The 25,820-nt window shown below is 41.0% G+C and overlaps 1 protein-coding gene across 6 annotated transcripts in view; it reads right to left on the minus strand.

Moving 5' to 3' along the window:
• The window catches only part of NCOA6 (nuclear receptor coactivator 6), a 102,106-nt gene extending 76,833 nt beyond the window's left edge, over positions 1-25,273 (minus strand). For 5 of the 6 annotated variants that reach the window (XR_014795402.1, XM_084888543.1, XM_084888542.1 and 2 more), the window contains exon 1: positions 25,054-25,273. The gene's annotated coding sequence lies outside the window, so the exon portion shown is untranslated. Of the gene's footprint in view, positions 1-10,320; positions 10,393-25,053 lie in introns of all 6 variants that reach the window. The other variant, XM_084888539.1, reaches the window with a different exon arrangement.
• Positions 25,274-25,820: the final 547 nt, after the last annotated feature.

Raw genomic sequence — 25,820 nt, forward strand, 5'->3', positions numbered from 1 at the left:
TGTGGCACAAATTTCGTGCATCGGGCCTCTAGTAAGAAATAAGAGCTCTAGTCGGTTTGGCTCAGTGGATAGAGCGTTAGCCTACGGCCTAAAGGGACCCGGGGTTTGATTCTGGCCAAAGGCACATGCCCAGGTTGCGGGCTCGATCCCCAGTGTGGGGCGTGCAGAAGGCAGCTGATCAATTCTCTCTCATCATTGATGTTTCTATCTCTCTCTCTCTCTCTCTCCCTTCCTCTCTGACATAAAAATATATTAAAAAAAGAGAAAACCACAGACACAAAGAAAATTAAAAAGACCAAAGAGACTATTTTACTCAAGATTCTGCTCACATCTATCTATGTCAATAATTTTCAATGGGTGTGCCACAAGAATTTTTAAAATATGCGAAACCTGACTACTTAGTCAGGGGCAATGACCTCTTTTCCCTTAGATTGTCAAATAAAATAAGTGACAACAGCCAACACAACAGCTGTCCGATGTGAATGAATAAAAAAATTACACGTTTTTTTGTGTGCTGCAGAATTTTAGTAATTAGTGTGTCATAAAATGAAAAGGTTGAAAATTGCTGATTTATATAAATATGATTATGCCCCCAAAAGTGCCATGTACCAAATTAATGAAAACACTATTAACCCTGTAGAGAACAGATTAAGTCTAATGATCTGAAACTGTTACACAGTATATAAAAAGAAAGCTTTCCAATTTTCTTATGAAATAAATACGAGCATCAAAAGCTGAAACTAACTGCAGACAGAAAGCTACAGATCAATCTCTCCTACATTGCTCAATCTCTCTATATTAAAGCAATATTTCTAGATCAATAAGGACACATATGTAATATCTTAATAAAGAAATTAAAAAAAGATTTCTAAGCCAAATTTCAAATAGAATAAAAGAGTAGGAGTCAAGATAGTCTCTTCAATAAATGACGTTGGGAAAATTGGACAGATACATGCAAAAAATGAAACTAGACCACCAACTTACACCATACACAAAAATAAACTCAAAATGAAAAAAGGACTTAAACGTAAGATGGAAAACCATAAAAATCTTAGATCTGTGGTTGGCAAACTGCAGCTCGCAAGACACATGTGGCTCTTTGGCCCCTTGAGTGTGGCTCTTACACAAAATACCATAGTCTGGGCGAGTCTATTTTGAAGAAGTGGTGTTAGAAGAATTTTAAGTTTAAAAAATTTGGCTCTCAAAAGAAATTTCAGTCGTTGTACTGTCGATATTTGGCTCTGTTGACTAATGAGTTTGCCGACCACTGTCTTAGAGGAATCCACAAAATTTCAGACATATGCTGAAGCAATATCTTCACTGATACAGCTCCTAGGGCAATGGAAACTAAAGAGGAAACAAACAAAGGGGACTACATCAAAATAAAAAGTTTCTGCACAGAAAAAAAAACCATCAACAAAACCACAGAAAGTCCACTGCGTGGGAGAACCTTTTTGCCAATGTTGTCTCTGATAAGTGTTTAATCTCCAACATTTACAGGGAACTCATACAACCTAACAAAAGGAAGATAAACAACCCAATCAAAAAAATGGGCAATGGATCTAAATAGATAACTTTTCAAAAGAAGATATACAGAAGGCCAAGAGATATATGAAAACATGTTCAAAGTCACTAATTATCCGAGAGATAGAAATCAAAAAAACATGAGGTACCATCTCACACCTGTCAGAATGGCTATCATCAATAAATCAAACAAATGACAAGTGCTGGAGAGAATGTGGAGAAAAAGGTACCCTCCTGCACTGCTGGTGGGAACATAGACTAGTGCAGCCACTGTGGAGAACAATATGGAATTTCCTTAAAAAACTAAAAATGGAACTCCCATTTGACCAAGTAATCCCATTTCTAGGAATATATCCCAAGAAACTAGAAACGCCAATCAGAAAGGATATATGCACCCCTATGTTCATAGCATCACAATTTACCATAGCTAAGATTTGGAAAGAGCCTAAGTGCCCATCAGCAGATGAGTGGATTAAAAACGGTGGTACATCTGCACAATGGAATACTAAACTGCTGTAAAAAGGAAGGAACTCCTTTCATTTGCAACAGCATGGATGGACCTGGAGAGCATTATGCTAAGCGAAATAAGTTGGTTGGAGAAAGATAAATATCACATGATCTCACTCATTTGTGGAATATAATGAACAACATAAACTGGTGAACAAAAACAGATTCAGAGACAAAGAAGCATTGATCAGACCATCAAACCTCAGAGGGAAGGTAGAAGAGGGTGGGGGTAAGGGGGAGAGATCAACCAAAGGACTTGTATGCATGCATATAAGCATAACCAATGGACTCAGACAATTGGGGGGGGGGGGAGTGAGAGCATGAGTAGAGGGGTAGGGGGCAATGGGGGGATAAAGACACATATGTAATACCTTAATCAATAAAGAAAATTAAAAAATAAATAAAAAGAAAGAATACAAGAGTATATCAAAGAATAATGCACAACGATCAACAAAGTTTCTCCTAGGAACGCACAGAAGGCTCAGTATTAGAAAACTAAGGGGAAAAGAATCATATGGTCATCGTCACAGGTACTAAAGACATTTGAAAAAATTCAACAACCCTTCTTGATCAGAAAATTAAAACCTGCCCAGCCGGCATGGCTCAGTGGTTAAACACTGACCTATGAACCAGAAGGTCACAGTTCAATTCCTACCTGACATGCAGGAGGTAGCAGATCAATGATTCTCTGTTATCATTAATGTTTCTATCTCTCTCCCTTCCTCTCTAAAATCAATAAAAATACATTTAAAAAAATATGGTGTAGCCCTAGCCGGTTTGGCTCAGTGATAGAGTATCAGCCTGCAGACTGAATGGTCCCAGGTTCAAGTCCAGTCGAGGGAATGTACCTTGGTTGCAGGCTCAATCCCTGTGAGGGAGATAACCAATCAACGTGTCTCTCTCACATTGATGTTTTTATCTCCCCCTCCACTCTCTCTAAAAATCAATGGGGAAAAAATAAATGTAAAGATATAAGAAGAAAATTTAAAAACAGGGTCCAAAAACAAACAAGACCTGAAAATTGGATGACACACCAAATTCTTAGACAAAAAGATTCATAAATGTCAATGCTCCCTAATCTATAATTTAACAATCCCAATAAAAATGCAAACTTCTTTTTTGAAATAAACAAGTTGACTCCAAAACTCATATGGGAACAAGTCAGACAAACTGAGAAATCAGAGTAATAAAGGGACTCCTCCTACTAAATATTAAAACAGTCTTAATAATTAAAATTGTGTGATACTGTGATATAAATATTCAGTGGAATTTTAATAGGTCAAAGAGGGGGGAAAATGCATTTTTACTAAATAGGACTAGGTAGCCACATAGAAAAAAAATTAGAGCTATACCTCACTTCAAGATATCTCCAAATTGATCCAAAACTTTAGTGTAATAGATGAAACCCTAAAAGTGTTAGAAGAAAGTACAGAAGAAAAAAAATTTAATGTATTTTTGTTGAGTTCAGAGAGGAAGGGAGAGGGAGAGAGAGAGGTAAAAACATCGATGGTGAGAGAGAATCATTGATCGGTTACCTCCTGCATGTCCCCTACTGAGGATCAAGTGGGCAATACAGGCATGGTATACTAGAGGCCCGGTGCATAAATAAATACATACAAACATACATATATACATACCCAGGTGACTGGAAATGAACTGTGACCTCCTGCTCACAGGTCAACGCCCAACCACTGAGCCACACTGGCCAGGCCAGAAGAAAACGTTTTTTAAAGAAAGTAAGTTTCCTTAATTTAAAAAAAATTTTTTTAGAGAGAGAAACATCAATTTGAGAGGGATACATGGATCAGCTGCCTCCTGCATGCTCAATATTTCCAATAAAAATGGCTATCTTCAAGGTAAATTGAAAAAATCATGTTTTGCCCTGGTCAGGTGGCTCACTTGGTTGGAGTGTCATCCCATGCACCAAAATGGTGTGCGTTTGACTCCATCAGGACTTGTGTAGGAGGCAGCTGATCCATGTTTCTCTCTCATATCGATGTGATTTTTTTTTCTCTCTCTAAAATCAATAAGCCCAGTTGGCATGGCTCAGTGGTTGAGTGTACACCTATGAACTAGAAGGTCATGGCTCTATTCCTGGTCAGGACACATGCTTGTGTTGCAGGCTTAATCCCTATTGTGCAGCATGTAGGAGGCAGCCGATCAATGATTCTCTCTCATCATTGATGTATCTCTCTTTCTCTCTCTTCCTATCTAAAATCAATAAAAATGTATTTTAAAGTTAATAAGCATGTCCTTAGACAAGGATTAAAAAAAAATCATATTGTACCAAAAGATAAGAAAGTGCTTATTCAGACCAATGTGGATTTGTCACAAGGACATAGGAGCCAGTTTTAAGGGATCCCCACTAGCAAATTTGAAACAATCTATACTAATAAAAGGGTAATATGCTATTTAGATCGGGAGACCTTCCAAACCTATGGTGGCAAGGCCGAGGCAGTGGTGGTTAGGTGGTTAGGGGTGATCAGGCCAGGAGCGGGGGAAGGGGGGGGCGGCGGGGTGTGTGTGTGTGTGTGTGTGTGTGTGTGTGTGTGTTAGGTTATAAAAGATGGACACTTCTATCTCCCTAGAAGAGTAGTCACTAACCTTTCGGACCTCATGGACCACCAGTGGTCCACAGACCACCAGTTGGCAACCGCTTCCCTAGAAGACTCTATTTATTGCCTTTTCAGCATGCCGTTTTGGAGAGGCCACATGGCAAGGAACAGAGAGCAACCTGCAGGCAACAGCCAGTGAAAAATCAAGGCCTTGCCAAAACAGGTTTGGCTCAGTGGATAGAGCATCAGTCTGCAGACTGAAAGGTCCCAGGTTCAATTCTAGTCAAGGGCATGTACATTGGCTGCGGGCACATCCCCGGTAGAGTGTGTGCAGAAGGCAGCTGGTCGATGTTTCTCTCTCATCGATGTTTCTAGCTCTCTATCCCTCTCCCTTCCTCTCTGTGAAAAATCAATAAAATATATGAAAAAAGAAAAAGAAAAATCAAGGCCCTTAATCCAACTTCCCTTGAGGAAGTGAATTCTACCAAAACACAACCAAGTGAGCTTGCAAGCAGTTCCTTCATTAGTCAAGCATTGAGACAAGACTTGAAACCTAACTGACACCTGTAAGAGGCTCTAAAACAGATGACCCACCTAAGCTGTGCCCAGATTCCTAACCCATGAAAATGTGCCTTAATAAACGTGTTTTATTAAGAAGCTAAATTTGTGGTAATTTTTTATGCAATAATAAATTTAAAAAAATAAATGCACCCTGACTGGAAATCCTGCTGAATATTCACCTCCTTTAACACTGTTTGGCAATTTCTTAACATGTTAGATACTATACCATACAACCCAGCAATCCCACTGCTAGAGATTTACCAAAAAAATTGAAAACATATCTATACAAAGACTTGTACAAAAATGCTTATAGTAGCTTTATTCACAATCATCAAAACCAGAAACAGACCAGCCCATATGTCTCAGTGGTTGAGTGTTGAGCTATGAACCAGGAGGTCACAGTTTGATTCCCAGTCAGGGCACATACCTGGGCTGCAGGCTTGATTGCCAGCAGGGGGTGTGCAGAAGGCAGCAGTTCAATGATTCTCATCATTGATGTTTCTCTCTCTCTCTTCCTTTCCCTTCCTCTCTAAAATCAATCCTGGCTACCCAGGCCTCCACTCAAGGCTACAAAGTTTCAATTATAGAAGATAAATAAATCCCAGATCCAGGGTTAGGGTTAGGGTTAGGGGTTAGGGGTTAGGGGTTAGGGGTTAGGGTAGGGGTGTCGAACTCAATCAGAGAAGGGGCCAAAATCTAAAATCCAGCCTAAATCGCGGGCCGAATGGTTTACTGAACAGTCATAAACTGACAATGTCATAAACTGACAGCGGAGTGTAGTGATGACAGCGCGGTGCGGGCCACATTGCAAGGCCTGGCGGGCTGGATTTGGCCCGCGGGCCTTGTGTTTGACACATGTGGGTTAGGGTTAGGGTCGCCAGGGGTCATGGCTGGCCTGCAAACCACCACAGGCCCCTCGCCCAGGCTGCCCCATACCCATGAGAATCCCCACCCTGATCTGGGACACCCTTCAGGGCAAACCAGCTGGCCCCCACCTGTGCACCAGGCCTCTATCATATCTAATAAAAGAGTAATATCCAAATTGACCAACACTCCAACACACAAGATGGCTGCCCCCATGTGGTCAAAGATGGATGCCCCCACGTGGATATAAGATGGCCATTACAAGATGGCCAGCAGGGGAGGGCAGTTAGGAGGCACCAAGCCTGCAAGGGAGGGCAGTTGGGGGAGATCAAGCCTGTAGGGAAGAGCAGTTAGGGATGACCAGTCTGGCAGAGGAAAATTGGGGATGACTGGTCCTGCAGGGAAGGGTAGTGGGGGTGGGGTGGGGGAGACCCAGGCCTACAGGGGAGAGCAGTTGGGAGGGGACCAGGCCTGCAGTGGAGGGCAGTTAGGGGTGACCAGATCTGCAGGTGAGGGCAGTTAAGGGCAAACAGGCTGGCAGGGGAGCAGTTAGGCATCAATCAGGCTGGCAGGGGAGTGATTAGGGGGTGATCAAGTTGACAAGCAGAAGTGGTTAGGAACAATCAGGAAGGCAGGCAGGCGAGCAGTTGGGAGCCAGCAGTCCTGGATTGTGAGAGGGATCCCAGGTTGGAGAGGGTGTAGGCTGGGCTGAGGGACCACCCCCTCCCATGTACGAATTTCGTGCACCGGACCTCTAGTAAAAATATATTTAAAAAACAACAACACAGGGGAATGGATAAATAAACATGTTATATCCACACAACAAAGCAATACTGATACTTAGCATTAAAAGGGAATAAACTACTACTGCTACATGCAACAACATGGGTAAATATAAAAATCATTACTGAGTGAAGGCTAGCATGAAAGAAAATATAATGTATGAATGCATTCATACAAAATTCTAAAAAATAGGGGTGCTGGAGGGATAGACTGAAAACCAAGAGTATAGAAACTTTTTAGGGCATTAGAAATTTTCTGTACTTGATGTGGTGATTGTTTCAGAAGAAGTACTATAAACTAATAAGTACATTATTAAAACCCATCACCAGCAGAAACAGGTTTGGCTCAGTGGATAGAGCGTCGGCCTGCAGACTGAAGGGCCCCGGGTTTGATTCCAGTCAAGGGCATGTACCTTGGTTGCGGGCACATCCCCAGTGGGAGGGGTGCAAGAGGCAGCTGATCGATGATTCTCTCTCATCGATGTTTCTAACTCTCTATCTCTCTCCCTTCCTCTCTGTAAAAAAACAATAAAATATATTAAAAGACAAAACAAAAAACTCATCACCAAAGAATATATGCATCCCTATGTTCATTGCAGTGTTCTTTATTTATTTATTTATTTATTTATGATACATGATTAAATTATTTCTCTGACTCCAGGGTTAAAATACAGAAACCAAAACAAGACATAATTCTATCTCTGTAAGAGTCAATCCAAAAGCAATGCAGCTCTCTAAAACACTTTCCTATGTATAAGTATCTATTATTTGTGTAACTTTTAAACTTTAAAATAAAAGTACTACATTTATGAGTAAAAAAACAAAACAAAACACCCATGCGTGCAGTTTACTGTATGTAAATTATGCCCCATTAAGTTGACAAAAAAAAAAAAAAAATCACTTCTTTGTCAGGATTTCTTTAACTACATTTAATGCAGCTGATTCCATTATTCTACCTTATCCCTCAAACAGTATTCTGCAGGTAAATTATCCAAATTGCAGAGAAACCAGGACTTCTTGAATTCTACAGTAGTTAAAACTTACAGAACATTATTATGTGTCAGGCACTGCTCTGAGTGCTTTGCATTGTTAACTCTACTATTCCCCATGGAATAGATCCTGTAACCCACATTTTACAAATGAGGAAGCCGAGGCACAGAGAACAAACTTGCTTAAGGTCCTACAGCTAATAAGTGACAGAGCCAATATCAACCCACTCTATATCTCAGACCACTCAAGTATTGGGTAAAGCATACTTTCAGCTCACTAGAGACTGATAGGTTCATTCACTCATTCAACAAATCACTTAAGCATGCAATATAAACCAGGTCTTACTCTAAAAGCTCAAGATATGATGGTGAAGAAAATAAAAACATGGTACTTGGTTTTATGAAGCTTACATTCTAGTAAAATCTTAGATTTCAAGCCCAGGATTCTTGCCCAGCCAGCATGGCTCAGTGGTTGAGCGTCAACCTATGAACCAGGAAGTCACAGTTCGATTCCCAGTCAGGACACTTGCCAGGGGTTGCGAGCTTGATCCCCAATGTGGGACGTGCAGGAGGCAGCCAACCAATGATTCTCTCTCATCATTGATGTTTTTAACTCTCTCCTTCTCCCTTCCTTTCTGAAATCAATACAAAATATATATTTTTTTAAAAAAAGATTTAGAGTGCAGGATTCTTAATTATTTATCTAAATATTTATGAGAGAAAAAAAAGGTAAGCCGAAACCGGTTTGGCTCAGCGGTAGAGCCTCGGTCTGCGGACTGAAAGGTCCTGGGTTCGATTCCCATGAAGGGCATGTACATTGGTTGCAGGCACATCCCCGGTGGGGGGCGTGCAAGATCAGCTGGTCGATGTTTCTCTCTCATCGATGTTTCTAACTCTCTGTCCCTCTCCCTTCCTCTCTCTGAAAAATCAATAAAATTTAAAAAAACAAAAAAACGTTAAAAAAAAAAAAAAAGTTAAGTTGCATAGTGGCCAGATTTGCTTTAACCAGCTAGAGCAGAGGTCCCAAACCTGTCTGCACTCTAGAATCACCTAAGCATCTTTTATTTTATGTTTTAAATTTGTTTTTTTAATATATTTTATTGATTTTTTTTTTTTATTTTTTTTTTTTACAGAGAGGAAGAAAGAGGGATAGAGTTAGAAACATCAATGAGAGAGAAACATCAATCAGCTGCCGCCTGCACACCTCCTACTGGGGATGTGTCTGAAACCCAGGTACATGCCCTTGACCAGAATCGAACCCAGGATCTTTCAGTCCACAGGAGAATGCTCCATCCACTGAGCCAAACCGGTTAGGGCACCTAAGCATCTTTAAAAATTCCAAAATTCAGGCCATACTCCCAGGCCAACTAAATAACAAAATCCCAAAGGGGTGGTATGTGGGGAGGAAGGGAGACAAAGGCATAAGTAATTTGCAAAGCTCCATCAAGTGACTAGAATGTGAACACAAGTTTGGGAAATCACTGAGCTAAAGTTTTTATGTCTGATTAATGATAAAGTTTATTCATGGTGATGAGAGAAGTAAATGAGTGAAAAACAAAACAAAACAAAACAAAACAAAACAAAAACCGACTATATACACTTGCTCTTCTCTCAATCAGAGACTTGCAACATAGCTTTGATTTCCCCCCCCCAATGTTATAAATTCTGAGAATATCAGAAAGAGGACCAAATAAATATTTTCCTTCTTGGATTTATCCATGCCTTCAATCCCCTCCAGAATCATGGACAATTAAGATATTCAACTTTTCATCTTTCCTTGGTACTTTCCATGTAGCCAATAAAGAACTCTTCCATATTGCATATTTCCAAGAGAACAGAAAAAGATATAATTCAACTGCTTTTCTATTATGCAGATGTTTTTAAATATATTTCTTTATTGATTTCAGAGAGGAAGGGAGGAGAGTGATTGAAACATCAATGATAAGAGAGAATCACTGATTGGCTGCCTTCTGCACACCCCCTACTGGGGATCGAGCCTGAAACTCAGGCATGTGCCCTTGGCCGGAATTGAACCTGGGACTCTTCAGTCTGCAAGCCGCTGCTCTATCCACTGAGCCAAGCCAGCCAGGGTATACATATTATGCAGATTTTTTATTTTTTATTTTATTTGTTTTAAATATATTTTATTGATTTTTCACAGAGAGGAAGAGAGAGGGATAGAGAGTTAGAAACATCGATGAGAGAGAATCATCGATCAGCTGCCTCTTGCACACCCCCTACTGGGGATGCGCCCGCAACCAAGGTACATGCCCTTGACCGGAATCGAACCCGGGACCTTTCAGTCCCCAGGCCAACGCTCTATCCACTTGAGCCAAACCTGTCCCGGCATATTATGCAGATTTTAACTCAGTCACTTTGGGTCCAACCCATAGGCCAAATGCAGCTTGCCAAAGTAAAATAATTTACAGACATTGAAATAAAAGTGGCTTCTTTTTAAAAAGTCTTATTTCTAATTTAATCCTTTGTTTAAGTAGAAATCAAGTCCTTTATAAATCAAACTTCATAGAATCAACACACCTGTGTAAGAACTCTGACCACTTTCAGAAAAGACAGAGGTTCAGTAGGACCCCTCTCCATTCTATCCAGGACCTAGACAGAAAGGGAAAAAGGGTAAACAGGAAGAGAGACATCAGAAGACTATATAAGCCCCATAAACTTCTTCAAAGTAAAATTTTCGTGATTGCCCAAATTTGTTCTTCCACTGTTTCTGCTAATTTCACTCTAGAAAGAGTTGTAAAAGGCATGAGATCACCTATAGTCTCAAGTCCAGGGTTTTGTTTAACAATGAAAGCTTATCATAATCACCGAGGGATACTTTTCAAAATACATCAGTAATGATTACAATAGGGTACATTTTATAATTCAACACCCGTATGATTTGTGCACTTCACATTGTGTATGTAATATTTCAATTAACAAATATATAAAAACCAATATATTTGTCCTGAGGAGAACCCTGAAAGATTCTAATTAAGTGGGAGCAGAAACAGAGTCCCCCAGATGTTACATGATTTGTCCTATGGCATACATAGAATTAGCTAGACTTAAGTCTTTCTTGACACTTTCCTGCTCTTTCTGTTGTAAAACTATAAATATGCTGATTATACTTTTTATTCTGAAAAAACTTCATTACATATGACAACTGTAAAAAAACAAACAAGCAAACAAATAAGTAGAAAACACATGTCCTGGGTTTACCATTGCTGCACCATTCATATAAGAAAATTAAATAAAGCCAAATGCCCAGGGAAACATTTCCTAACCTCAATATCCACTTTTTAAAATGTTTTCAGCCCTGGCCAGTTTGGTTCAGTGGTTGGAGGATCGGCCTGTGGACTGAAGGGTTGTGGGTTTGATTCCCAGTCAAGGGCATGTACCTCGGTTGTGGGTTTGATGTCAGGGTGTGTGCAGGAGACAGTTAGCCAGTCAGTGTGTCTCTCTGACAGGGATGTTTCTCTCTCTCTCTTTTCCCCACCCCACTTTTTCTCAAAAGATCAATGGAAAGAAAAAAAAAATGTTTTCAGGCCCGGCTGGTGTGGCTCAGTTGGTTGGGCGTTGTCTGTGCACCAAAAAGTTGCCATTTGATTTCCCAGTCAGGGCACATGGCTGGTTGCAGGCTTGATCCTGGTAGGGAGCCTCCAGGAGACAGCTGATCTCGATGGTTTGCTCTCACATCAATATTTCTCTCTCTCACCCTTCCTCTCTCTTTAAAAACTAATAAAAATATTTTTTAAAGGTTTTCATACAAATGTCAAATTATTAGTTATAAAATCAACTGGGTATGTCTTGAGAATATACTAGAATTATTTATGATAATAAAACACAGCTCTGGCTGGTTTGGCTAAGTGGATAGAGCATTGGCCTTCGGACTTAAGGGTTCCAGGTTTGATTCCAATCAAGGGCACATGCCCAGGTTGTGGGCTCAATTCCCAGTAAGGGGCATGCAAGAGGCAGCCAATCAGTGATTCTCTCTCATCATTGATGTTTCTATCTCTTCCTCTCCCTCCCTCTCTGAAATCAATAAAAATATATTTTAAAAAATAAAAATAAATAAAACACAGGTAACAGAATAGAAAAAGAGCTAGGCTGAGCATGGCAGAATGCACCATGAGTTCTAGTCATGATCTTCCCATAAAGCTGTTGCATGATTTGGGGCAGGACACAATTTCTCTGGGCCTAAGATTCCTAAATTATAAAATTAGAGGATGAATTACTAAGCTCAAACTAAATAGAATCTCAGGTTCTTCTAGCTTTATGATAACTCAAGAACTATTTATTAAGAATGTTAATTATTATTCTATATGCTTTCACTTTAACAAATTAATATCTATATTCAAGTATTTTAAGTAGCTTTGCAAAATAAGAATCCTAGAATTCCTACATTTTCTGCCTTATAAACCTAAATCTGGATATTATACTTATAGTACTAAGAAATTAAGTTGGCCTTTTATAACCACACTAGTGTCCTGGTGCACGGATTCATGCACATCGAAAGGAAATTAATTAGGTGGCCAAGGGGTCCCGGATTGCAAGAGGGTGGTTCTTGGGTTACGCAACCTGGAATCGGGCTCCCTCCTCTCTGGTTCTGGGATGCTGATGTCATCCTAGAACTGCAGCTGCCAAGTCACTGCAGTTAGGCAGCTCCTGTGTTGAGTGTCTGCCCCCTGGTGGTCAGTGTGCATCATATCTACTGGCCAGTTGGATGGTCACTTAGCTTTTTACATATATAATTAAAGGCCTGGTGCACACATTTGTGCACCAGTGGGGTCCCTTGGCCTGGTTGAAACCGGCTCTCCAACATTCCCCAAGGGGTCCCAGATTGCAAGAGGGTGCAGACCAGGCTGAGGGACCCCACCAGTGCACAATCAGAGCCGGAGAGAAACGGAAGAGGTTGACCAGCTGGGGAGGGACTGCAGGAGGGCTCCAGGATATGTCTGGCCCATCTTAGTCCCTATTGGTCGGACACCAGAAGCAAGCTAACCTATTGATCAGAGCATCTGCTCCCTGGTGGTCAGTGCACGTCATAGTGACTGGTTGACCAGTTGACTCTTTGCCCCCTGGTGGTCAGTGCATGTCATAGAAACTGGTCAACTGTTGGGCCCCTGGTGGTCAGTGCACATCACAGCGAGCAGTTGAGTGGCCTTAGCATATCATTAGCATATTACGTTTTGATTGGTTGAACGGTGAACCAGCAGACTGGACACTTAGCATATTAGCCTTTTATTATATAGGATTGCCTTAAATGTTTCAGGATAATTTATAAGGCATTTAAAAAGTGTCTAAATAAATAGCCATGAACTGTCCAAGACAATCTGCCATAGCACAGCTTTGATGGATCCTATCCCATCATCCCTTCACCCTCTTGTGAGGTTCTTATGAATACAAAATTATACATGCTTCCTGTTTCCAAGTCCAGGGCCACAAGGAAAAATTTAGTTCCCTGAAAGGATCAACAAAATGCCTGTCAAGGACAATGGCATTTCAATACTGTAACAATACTGTTTTGCTCTTGGTAGGCATAACAGACAATTTAAGAGATTAGAGAACATAAACATTAACTCTTAAAACTTCAATCCTAATATTTTAGTATAAGAGACAAAAGATAAATTAGTGAAGTATAAAATTTTATTTTATTTATTATGTTTTTATTGATTTTAGAGCAAGAGGAATAGAGACAAAAACATAGATGAGAAACATTGATTGGCTACCTCCTGCGCACACCTACTGCACATGCAACCCAGACATGTGCCCTGACCCAAAATAAAACCGTGACCTCTTGGTTCATGGATCAATGCTCAACTACTGAGCCACACCTGCTGGGCCGAAATATAAAATTTTTATTCCTAAACTAGCACTCATCATAACACAGATCCTATATAATAAAAGCATAGCATGCAAATTGTCCTCTTGACCAGGAGTTCATCTGAGAGTTTGACCAGGCAGTGGGGCTGGCTAGGGGAAGAGAGGGAAGTTCCGGCCAGCAGTCAGCAACTGCTAGGGACCCTATCAGTGCCCGAATTTTGTGCACTGGGCCTCTGGTAGCTAATAATTTAATCATGCACACTGTAAACCAGAAGAATAAATCAGAGGCTCAATGAAATTTTTCCAGTCTTGTTAAATACCATAGTAGGTGGATAAAGTAAAATTTAGGGAAAGACTACTTCATACACCATGTTCTAATTATGAATACCACCATGTTAAAGCTATAATACAAAAAATAACATGTTTGGAGTATCAGTCTTTTAATCCATGCTCTATATATACAAATGACATTGAAAAGTTGACCAAATCCTACAATCTAGGACCTAATAAAAAATCTCTAAAAATAACTTGACAAGAATTTGAGCACAGTAAAAACCAGAGAGACCTTGGCAATAATCTGGTCCAATACCCTTCTGGAATGGATGAAAAATTAAGGCTTGAGTCAACAATTTATTCAAAGCTTCTTAGTAGTAGGGAAACTTCCTATGTGCCACTTCTTTACAAATTAAATACTTCATTTTGAAAGAACTAGAAAAGCAGCCCACACAGGGGTAGCTCACTGATAGAACCTACATAAATGAAATATTATGCAGTTGGAACAAGGAATTAGACATCTATTCCATGATAAAAATGAAAATGTGATATCATAAAAAGTAAAAAAAAATAAAAGTTGTAGAATAATGTATATATGGTATCATGATCATCTTATAAAATAAGAGAAGATGAATTTGTAGGTATATGTGTTTCTACAAACATAGAGAATATTATGGAATACTAGGCTATTTCACTTGAGTAGCTTAGAGGAGAGGAACTGGAGATTTTGACTTTTTTTCCATGTACCTCAAATGATGTTTTGCTTGTTTCAGTTCGCTTATACAACATTTGTGGTTTGAAAGGAAAATCCTATTTGAGCATAACTTAACAAAAAAAGAAATGAAGGAAGAAAAAAATCTATAACAGGAATGAATGAAAAATAGTTAGTTAAAAGTGATTAAACTGGTTAAAGTTAAAGGTTCAATTTTCTTTAGGATCATTCCTAAATTCAAATTTTCTTATATTAGTTATATCAATATATTTCACATTGATATGTACATGCATGTATATGCATGAACTTCTGTTTATATCCACGATGAGAAAGAATGTTTAACAAATCCATTATTTAGGGTATATTAAGCTGTCTCTATTAAATCTAGTCAGATGCTGGTTTACCTATCTTCCCATTTTTAGTGGTCTTTGGTAGTTAACAACAGTGTCTTTAAATTTCTCCCAGTGTTTGAATTTTTTAAAGTCCATATTTTACAAAAGAGACAATCTTACTTCCATATAACATTTAAAATTATGGAAAGGGACTTAACTTAGCAAATAATTTCCCTCAGTAAAATCCAAAACAGGAATGTGATTCACAAATTGGCAACTATTTCTTCCTGAGAGAGACAGCTGCTGTCTGATCTCTAGAAAATGTACATAAATGATACTATAGAACTAATATTAGTTCTATATTCAACGGTTCAAAATCAGTAAAGGAGCTGGTTAATGGGAACTTCTGTTGCCTCTTTATGTGTGTATGCAGGGGAAGAGAAGGAGGATTTGCAACTGCTTAATTCTAAATACAAACCCAAATACCTATTTGAAGTATAAATACCCTCCAAATTTGGTGATCATTAACATTATTAACTGACATTGTTTTTCCCCCAGCTTTACTGAGGTATAATGAACATAAGTTGTATAAGTTTAAGGTGTATGACAAGATGGATACATGTATACACTGAAAAATAAATAACAAATATAACAATAAGGCTAGTTAACATAATTACCTTTTTTTATGTGTTGAGAACATTTAAGATCTCTCTTAGCAACTTTCAAGTTTATAATACAGCATTGTTAGCTCTAGTCACCATGCTGAACATTAAATTTCCAGAACATTTTCATCTTATAACTAGAAGTTTGTACCCTTTGATCAACATCTCCCAACTTCCCCCACCTCCCAGCCCCTAGCAACCACCATTCTACTCTTTGTTTCTATGAGTACAGCTTTTTAACTGACATAGTTAATATTAATTCATCATTAATAGTTTAACTGACATAGAATATACAATTCATCACAAGTTGAAGAAGATGTAGTTCTATTTTTTTTTTTTTTTTTTTTTTGCTTTATAGGATTTATATATAAAATATAGCTTATCACCTAGGGCTGCATTACCTCCTCCAACAAAGTCACTGTATTCTCTTTATGTATAAAGGCAGTCCTTGGGTTACATCGGACTCGACATATGTCGTTTCCTGGTTACATCTCCATCTCCCATTTATTTATTTTAAAAAAAGTTCCATCATTTTGACATACGTACATATGTGCTTTATGTTTTTTATTATTTAAAATATTTACCACAAGTAGACCGGTTTGGCTCAATGGATAGAGCGTCGGCTTGGGGACTGAAAGGTCCCAGGTTCGATTCCGGTCAAGGGCATGTACCTTGGTTGCGGGCATATCCCCAGTAGGGGGTGTGCAAGAGGCAGCTGATCGATGACTCTCTCTCATCGATGTTTCTGACTCTCTATCTCTCTCCCTTCCTCTCTGTACAAAATCAATAAAATATACTTAAAAAAAAATAAAAAATAAATAAAATAAAATAAAATATTTACCACAAGTAAAGGTCAGGAATTGTTATCTTTCTTTTAAATTTTGTTTACTGTTTCACTTCATTACTGCTGTGTATGTGCTCCATGTGAGTGACGTAGGTGCTTATGTAGGAGGGTTCCAACTTATGGCAAAAATACATTATGTCACGCCTAGGAACAGATCTCTGACATAACCCGAGGACCTACTGTATACTAGAGGCCTGATGCACGAAATTCGTGCAAGGGGCTCGGCCCTCGCAGCCCCAGCTTCCTCTGGAAGGTCGTTCTGAAGGACGTCCGGAAGGTTGTTCGGCTGTCCAGTCTAATTAGCATATTACACTTTTATTATTACAGGTTTATACATACCTCTGTTTGTTTATTAACTCAGCAAATGCTTATTGAACTCCTGGGCAGCCACCTTGTCTTTTTAGATTAAGGCGAGGTACAAAAAGATTAAAATTTTAAAAAAATAAATAAATGTGCCAGACAACACGCTAGAGAGACATTAGGGCCACAGGGCAGGGAAGGAGGATGGAACAGACACAGGCCCAGCCCTCAAGGAGCACCCAATCTAGTGAGGAGCAAGAGATCAAACTAATTCTGTATCTACACTTCAAGACCAGGCTTAACTTTCCTTATGTACAGTTTTAATTATGCCATCATACGGCTAAAAACTTTTGTTGACTCCCCATTATTTAGTCAATCAAGTTGAAATTTCCCTGCTTAGAAATAAAAAGGATTCAAAGCCTTCCATGATTCAGTTGCACAGGATGTCGAGGCTAAGAGTATAAGCTTTGTTCTGCCTGGACTCTCCATAATTGTTAGCTCTATGCCTCAGTCTCTTTACCTGTAAAAAAGAGGATTACAAACAGCAGGTTGTTGTGAGGTTTAAATGAAATACAGTAAACCTCAATATAACAAACTAATTTGTGTGAAGGGGTATCCATTAAAGACAAAATTCTGCTATATAATAAAGATTTCCCAAATGCATATGTTAAAAAAATGGACAAATCAGTTTACCTGTTTTTACTTATGTAGACACATTTGTGTAATTAAAATGATGTATGAAAAGTTTAATTTCACAGAAGTTTTCTATATGTATTACAGTAATTTTATATTTAGTAAATGCATGCATTATGAATATGTCTAGTACATGAATGTATTCCCCAGTCACAGAGAGTAAACACATGCACATGGCGGGGGCGTGGCTTAGTGCAGGTGGGAACTACTGCAAAGTCACACCAGGCGACAACAATTATCATGATGGAGGCGTTGCGATCACATGCTAATAGTTGTTTAGGCTGTAACTCTTCAATTTAAATATGTAGACTATAGCAGTAGTTACCTAATATTTATGTCTGTGAAATTACTACAGTGTTTTTTTTTTCAACATATGCCTATTTGCTAAAATTTGTTAAAAATAACAGTGAATTAATAACAAAAAACCTTTTAATTTAATTATAAGAAAATCTTGGTTAAAAACATTTAAACATTAACAAGGTGTTAATTTTCATTTATGACATACGGACCAGAAACTTTGTCCATTGAATCCGAAGTCCATTAAATTCAAAGTCCCAAAAATTGACGATTTATTGTACTAACTTATAAAATGCTTGGGACACTATCTGGCAAATAGTATACATGCAAAAAATGTGAGCTACTATTATTACTGCTGGTTTTGTTCAATCTCCATTTCCAGCCTTAACTCTATTATCTGTTATAATCTTGTTCTCCAGCCAAACTGGACTCTGCTATCTCCTAAACACCCATATCTCTATAATCAGGCTTTCACTCACCCTGCAAAAAACTGCCTCATCTCCAAGTATTATAAACTGAACCATTCCTGGCAACTCCACCCAAAGGCTACCTCTTTCAGGCACCATTCTCCAATATCTCAGGTCCATCACACATTCCATATAACATATAACCCACATGACACTTAAACCTTGGCTAGCCTCATCTTCATATCCTGTAGAATTCTAGCCAAATAAATGTACATGATAGGGCTCAATAAATGTTTGACAAATGAATGAATTCCTATATTTCCTCTCTCTCATCCAACTGCTCTCTTGGAAAACAGCTCTACATCACAAGTTAAAAAAACAAAACTACTTTTCTGTAGTATTTCATAAAGCTAGCCAGCTACTTTTCTATCATCAATGTGGTAATTTCTTTTTTTTAATATATTTTATTGCTTTTTTACAGAGAGGAAGGGAGAGGGATAGAGAGTTAAAAACATCAATGAGAGAGAAACATTGGCCAGCTGCCTCCTGCACACCCCCTACTGGGGATGTGCCTGCAACCAAGGTACATGCCCTTGACCGGAATCGAACCTGAGACCTTTCAGTCCATAGGCGAACACTATCCACTGAGCCAAACCGGTTAGGGCAATTTCTTTTCTTTTCTTTTCTTTTCTTTTCTTTTCTTTTCTTTTCTTTTCTTTTCTTTTCTTTTCTCTTTTCTCTTTTCTTTTCCCTTTCCCTTTCCCTTCCTTTCTCTTTCTTTCTTTCTTTCTTTCTTCCTTTCTTCTTTTAATGTTTTATTGTTGAAAGTATTACATATGTCTCCTTTTCTCCCTTTTGACCTCTCCCCAAACACTCCCACCACCCCCCGCAGCACATCCCCTCACCCCCTTACCATCTATATCCATTGCTTATGCACATGCATACAAGTCCTTTGGTTGATCTCTCTCATACCCTTCCCCCACCCTCCTCTGACTTCCCTCTGAGGTTTGTCGGTCTGTTCAATGCTTGTCTCTGTATCTATTTTTGTTCATCAGTTTATGTTGTCAATGTGGTAATTTCTAATGTACCCAGCTCATAGATGCCTAAATATTCAGTGATTTGAACTAAATTTCATTTTCTAATATCAATTATCATTTTACTTATTATAATCAAGTATGAATCAATCTTTTTATTTATTACCTGCCTACAAATTCATCTGTCAATTTCTGGCCATCTTGACCCTATCCCAGTATGTCATTTATTGATTTAGAAGAGAGTTTTTTGTTGTTGTTAATCCTCACCCAAGGATATTTCTTCCACTAATTTTTAGAGAGGGAAAGGGAGGGAAAGAGGGAGAGAGGAGAGAGGGAGTGAGAAAAAGGAGGGAGGGAAGGAGAGGGGGAGAGAGAGAAAAAAAGAGGGAGAGGGAGAAAGAAACAACTATCTGAGAGAGACACATCAGTTGGCAGCCTACTGCCTGTGCCCCAACCTGGGCCAGCTGGGTTGAACAGGAGTTGAACCCATGACCATTCGGTACACCGGCAATGCTCTAACCATTGAACAACTTCTGGCCAGGGCAGAGAGATAATATTTAAAACCTCAGTAGAACCAAAAAACTAAATACCTAAAAGATGATAAAAATAAATGTGCAAAGGACCATGCAGAAAACCAGAAAACACATCCCACCTAAAAGTTTCAGCTTTTATTGTATTGTATGAGAGAATATGGGTTTGGTGTTGACAGATCTTATAATTTTTCAAGATATGTCAGGAACTCTGAAATCTGTATAAATTTTTAAGATATTAAAAATATTAGCCTGGCTGGTGTGGCTCAGTGGTTGAGTGTTGACCCATGAACCAGAAGGTCATGGTTTGATTCCTGGTCAGGGCACATGCCTGGGTTGCTAGCTCAGTCCCCAGTTGGGGGCATACAAGAGGCAGTTGATCAAGATTCTCTCTCATTATTGATGTTTCTATCCCTCTCTCCCTCACCCTCCCTCTTTCTAAAATCAATAAAAACATATTAAAAAATTACTGTCTGAATCAAACAAAAGGTGTCTGCAGTTCAAAACCAACCACAAGCTGCCTGTTTGCATCCTCTGCTACAGAAGTTCTCTGTAAAAATAAGTGTTGGGTTGGGAGGACTTCCACGTCAGCTGACAGTTTAAGGCAGCAGTTAAAACAGACAACTTGGGAACATCTCCTGTAACACTTACTCTAACTCTCAACCTTTCTGTGATGACCAGAAAACCAAACTAATCCTACAGTTGTGTTGAGCACAGGGAGCCTCTCCACTTGCTTACTGCTGGGAATCAGATGTGAACAATAGTGCTAAATACTGTGCATTTTCTAGGTGTCACACAGTTCTACATGTTACCTGAATTAACTCGCTTAATCCTCAAACAATCCTATGAGATAAATACTATTATCCTATTTTAAAGATGAGGAATCTGAGGCAACTTCTCCAAAGTCACACAATTAGCAAGCGGTAGAGCTGGAATTAGGACCTCAGAGTCCACCAAAAGAATTCGTAATTTGAAAACAAAGGCCATTCAATAAATGGTACCGGGATAATTAATTGTACATAGGGTGAGAAAATGAAACTGGATTCTACCTCACATCACACATGAGAGCAGATTCTAGGTGGGTTAAAGATATAAACATCAAAGACAAATTAGTAGAGACTCAAGATGATGACCTAAAGAATAACTTCAAAATCTCTGGAGAGGAAAAGATGGATAAATTTGTTTACTGAAATCCAGAAATTCTTTTTGACAAAAGACATCTTAAAGAGATTTAAAAGATCAGAACAAACTGGGAAATGGCATCTATAATACTTGTAACCAGGAAACGATTAATAATCAGAAAACATAAAGAAATCTTTTAGAAAGAAAAAAAACAAACAAACAATAGAAAAATGGCAAAACAAGCCCCAGCAGAGTCTAAGCTGTAAAAACCTAGCATTAGGGTGGGGAGTTAAGGGGGTTCTAATATATGGTGATGGGAGAAGATTTGACTTTGGGTGGTAGGCACACAGTGCAATACACAGATCTTGTAACATAGATACCCAGTCCTGAAACCTATGTTACCCCAATAAGTTTAATTAAAAAAAGAAAAAGAAAAAAACAAAACCTGGTATTACCACAGTTGCCACATAGCAGAACCAAGAACAGTAGACCTTGGCATCACTGACCAATATATAATATTCAGGATCTATGTCATGCTGCAGGTACACAGAGCATGGGGAACCCAGCCAGAAGGACAGAGCCAAGATAGTTATTCTCCATTATATAGAAACTGGATGGAAAAACAGAAGCTGAACACCCAACATTCAGACACACAGATCAGGGACTGGCAAATGTCTTTGTTAGGGCCATACAGTATAAACATTTTCAGATCTGTGAGCTATATATTCTCTGTCGCAACTACTCAACTCTGCCATTGGTAGTGTGAAAACAGCCAAAGACAATATGTTAATAAATGAGTGTGCCAGTGTTCCAATAAAACTTTATTTACATAAATAGGTAGTGGACCAGATTTAACCCTGACTTTTATTTGCTAACCCTCTAATTTCATGAAGCAAAAAGTACACATTTTACAGCTTTGTGGTTTCCAAAAGTCTGCTTCTTTACCAAAAAAAAAAAAAAAATCTTCTCCCTTATTATCTGTGAAAATTTTCACCTTGTTTTCTTTTCATCTTTTTAATATCTTTTGACAGTCACTATCCCAAGCTAAAAATCTAAAAAAATTCTCTAGCATTCACAATGTCAATTATCACACCAAAAATTCTAACGTTGTTCAATGCTCAAAGTTCAAGCCCTCATTACTTCTTCCCTGCTCTGCAGTCCACCCTCCTTCTAAAGAACATCCTTTCATCGGGTTAAATCTCATCATACAGTCCCCTCCTCGAAGACCTTGAATACCGCCCTACCAGCTAAGGATTCAGTCCAAACTCCTCATATGTAAGATCTTTCACAACTAGAATCCAATCAACCTTCCCAGTCTCATCACACACTCACTCACACACACACACTCACACACACACACACACACACACACACACACACACACACCCCTCCAGCCATTCAGTTACATTCCCTAAAAAATGCATGATATGCATGACTTTGCCTCGAATATTATTCTCCTCAACTTTTCTCTGGCAAACTCCTTTACCTTTCAGGACACATCTCACATGTCATTCTTTCACAAAACCTTCCCTAATTCCTAGAGCAGAGACATGCTCTTACAACCTCTGATAACTCTCCAATGGCCTTTACCATTCTAAACTATCATTATTTACATGTCTACTTCTCATGGGACTGAATACCCAAAGTGAAAAGACCTTGTTCTAAAGACCTTTGAATCCTCAAAGCCTAGCATAATGCTTTGCATGTAATTGATGTCTAGCACCCAGTAAATGTATGTTGAATGCTTCATGCTAGTAGTTTCTTAACCTGGGGTTCATAGACAGGAGTCCACAAATAGAATTAGGGGGTGGGTCCATGAACTTAAATAAGACAGTAAATTCTCTCTTTATTTCCACTAACCTCTGAGTTATTTTCTTCAAATATGAATGTAGGCAACAAACCATTCTAGTATTAGCAGGATCTGTGACTCTATATTCTCTGTCACAACTACTCAACTCTGCCATTGGTAATCACCGATATCTTTATATCACACTAGGGGCCGGATGCACAAAATGTGTGCAAGAGTAGGCCTTCCTTATCCCAGCTGCCGGTACCAGCTTCCCTCCAGCACCCAGGACCCAGACTTCCCTCCGGCTGCCAGCAAGCACCCTGGACCTGGGCTTCCCTCGCAGCCCTGGCTTCGTCTGGAAGGTCGTCCGGTCTAATTAGCATATTACCCTTTTATTATTATACCGTAGATAACAGCTATGGCAGATATCTTAAAATATTATTTGTGCTCATCACATCTTTAAAATTATAAAATTTTATTATGTGCTGATAAAGAAGTATAACCTATATTACTACATCATAAGTTGTATATTTTGGTAACTGTATTTCAATATAGCTGGTTTTGTCATCAAATGTATTTTGTTTTATGAAAGGGGTCCATAAGCTTCACTAGAAGCTAGATGGGCCCATGGCACAAACAAGATTAGGCCATCTTGCATTAGAAAGATCCAGAACAAATGAATCACGTTGCTTTATATACATATGGTATACACATGTTAAATATATATTGAAAACCTTATTGCTATGAATGTCCTCACAACCTTTTTGTTGAAAGTCCTTCTTTATTAAATGGGAGCCTTAGTACTACTATATCAAGACTGATTTGCAGAGTTTTCCTCAGAATTCTCCCATAGCCCATTTGAACTTTCAACTCTTCTCTTTAAATTTTTATCATGATAGAGATCCTGGGTTTCTACCATTGTTCACTGTTTGCTTGTTTTTTCTAGGCATATGTCCCTTTGCTATGAACACCTACAAGGAGGAAGGAGCCTCTCTTAACACTCCAGAAAGTGAGAAGTCAAGGATCCTGAAGATAACTTCTTTGCACAAATGCAGGTGGACTGGAAATGATCAAAGAGCTGGATATATATATCCCCTTAGCCTTTGAACTGACGGAGCTCATTACAGAAACAAAATAAATTAATAGGTTTTTTTTTTTGTTTTTTTTACATAAGCTGCCATGTTCGACTTAACACTTTTTTGCCCGCTAGCAAACTCCTCTAAGGCAGCATGTTGAATGAGGCGGCAGACCTGCGTGCCAGTACCTCCTCTGACACGAACTTTTAGGATCTCGAGAAGTCAACTTTTCCTTTCTCTATCTCAGCTACAGTGACCACATCACCTGACACGGTTACAGGATCTCTAAGATATCTGCAGCTCTTACACTTTCACTCCTTCCCTATTCCCACGGGCTTCAATGCTGCCTTTCTGATGACCTCCCCAGGTGACCCGGCCCTCACAACAGTGGGCTGTCCCCTTCCTGGGAAGACACGTTGGGTCACCGCCCACAAACAGCCCGGCCCCTCCTTTTAAAGACACACACCGACTCCCTAAGCGGATGGAGGCTCTCTTCTCGCCAACCAGTTCCACTCTCTGCACCCCTTTTGCTGGCCAGTTCCTGCACCCAAACCTCAGTCCCTCTCTTTTTTTCTCTCTTCCTTATCAAAATCTTCCCACTCCTACCCCCTTTTTGTTGTTGTTGTTGTTGTTGCTCCCCCAATAAGAAGTGGAGGACCCTGAGGGCACCTATACCCTTCAGTCCCTTAGGAGTTATACGGTCTTTGCAATTTCGCGACTCGGAGGAGGCTGCCGCCCCAATGTGACACCCAGGGAGCCCCCCTTTCTGAGCAGCCCCCTCCTCCCCGCGCAGAGGGCTGCCCCGGTCCTGACAGCCCGAGCGCGGACCCCACGCCCCTCCGGGTCCCGCCGGCCCGGGGGTCCCGAATGCCGCCCACAGCCTAACCCAACTCCGGGTTTCGCCTCCAGAGCTCCACGGACCCCGACCCTGGTTCCGTGTGGACCCAGGGTCCCTGGTCCGCGACACGGCCACGACCTCCCGCTCGGCTGCCGCCAGGTCCTCGGAACCGCCGCGCCAGCCCGCGCGGACCCCGGCCCGCCCGGCTCCCGCCCGTCCGCCCGCCCGGCGCCCCGACCCCGCGGCCGGCCCGCGCCCTCCCGGGGCCCCGCCGGCGCCCGCTCCCTCCAGCGCCCCCGCCCGCCCGCAGGCCCGGGGCCCGCTCCCCAACATGGCGACGGGGACACGAGCGCGGCGGGCGGGCGGGCGGGGCGGCTCCGGGCCGGGCCCGCACGGGGGCCGCGCTCCGCGGCCGGCGGGCCGGCGCCATCTTCCCGCGCCGGGCCCGGGCGGCGCCTCCTGCCCGCGGAGCCAGCCGCGCCGGGGCCGCGGACTGCCCACGGGCCCACCCCTTCAGGGCCCGCGCCGCCGGCACTCACCTGAGCGCGGCCCCGGCCCTCCCGGGCGGGCCTCGTAGCGCCGGCCCGGGCCGTGCGTGCCCGCGGCCCTCCGTGAGTGCGTCCGGCCGTCCTCGCGCGCGCCCGTCCGTCCGGCCGTCGGCGCCCGGCTGCCAGCAGCCCGACCCGGCAGGGCCTCAGGGAGCCGGCGGGGCGGGGGATGGGCCGGACCGGGCCGGGGAGGGAGGGGGAGGGAGGGAGAGAGAGGGAGGGAGTGCGGGCGGGCGGGCGGGGTGGGCCGGGGTGGGTGGGGCCTGGCCACGTGACCAAACGTCCCCGGGCGCGCGAGGCGGAGCGCGCACCCATTCACTGGGGTGCGGAGCTCGGTGCTGGTGCCCCGTGGGTGTGGGTCTCCTGGCGCTGGGCTATGCCCAGGGACGCCTGCCCCCGCCCCAGAGTCACTGTGCAGCCCTGTGGCAGGTTTCCGGCTGGGTATTCGTGGGCAACTCAGTTCTTCAAGCCTCAGTTTACCTGTGTGAAATATATAGGGATAGTAATAGTGCTTGCAAAGAGGAAATGAGGGACAGCATGGAAAGCACCTGATACATACTATCTAATAACGCTAATGGTGATAAAGATAACCTTTAGTCTGTATTACTATTTGGCTCTAAGTCCCTCTACCTTTTCCCACATCGCCATCAGCCCTGCACACTCAGTAGGTGCCTTTCTCTTTCTTCAAATGTTAGAGAGGAGGGCTCTCCGGCACCGGATTTGATGTGTCATCAGATCTGATGCCTGGATTCCTATTT

This window comes from Pipistrellus hanaki (assembly GCF_964339955.1).
Source record: "Pipistrellus hanaki genome assembly, chromosome: 6".
Classification (NCBI taxonomy): domain Eukaryota; kingdom Metazoa; phylum Chordata; class Mammalia; order Chiroptera; family Vespertilionidae; genus Pipistrellus; species Pipistrellus hanaki.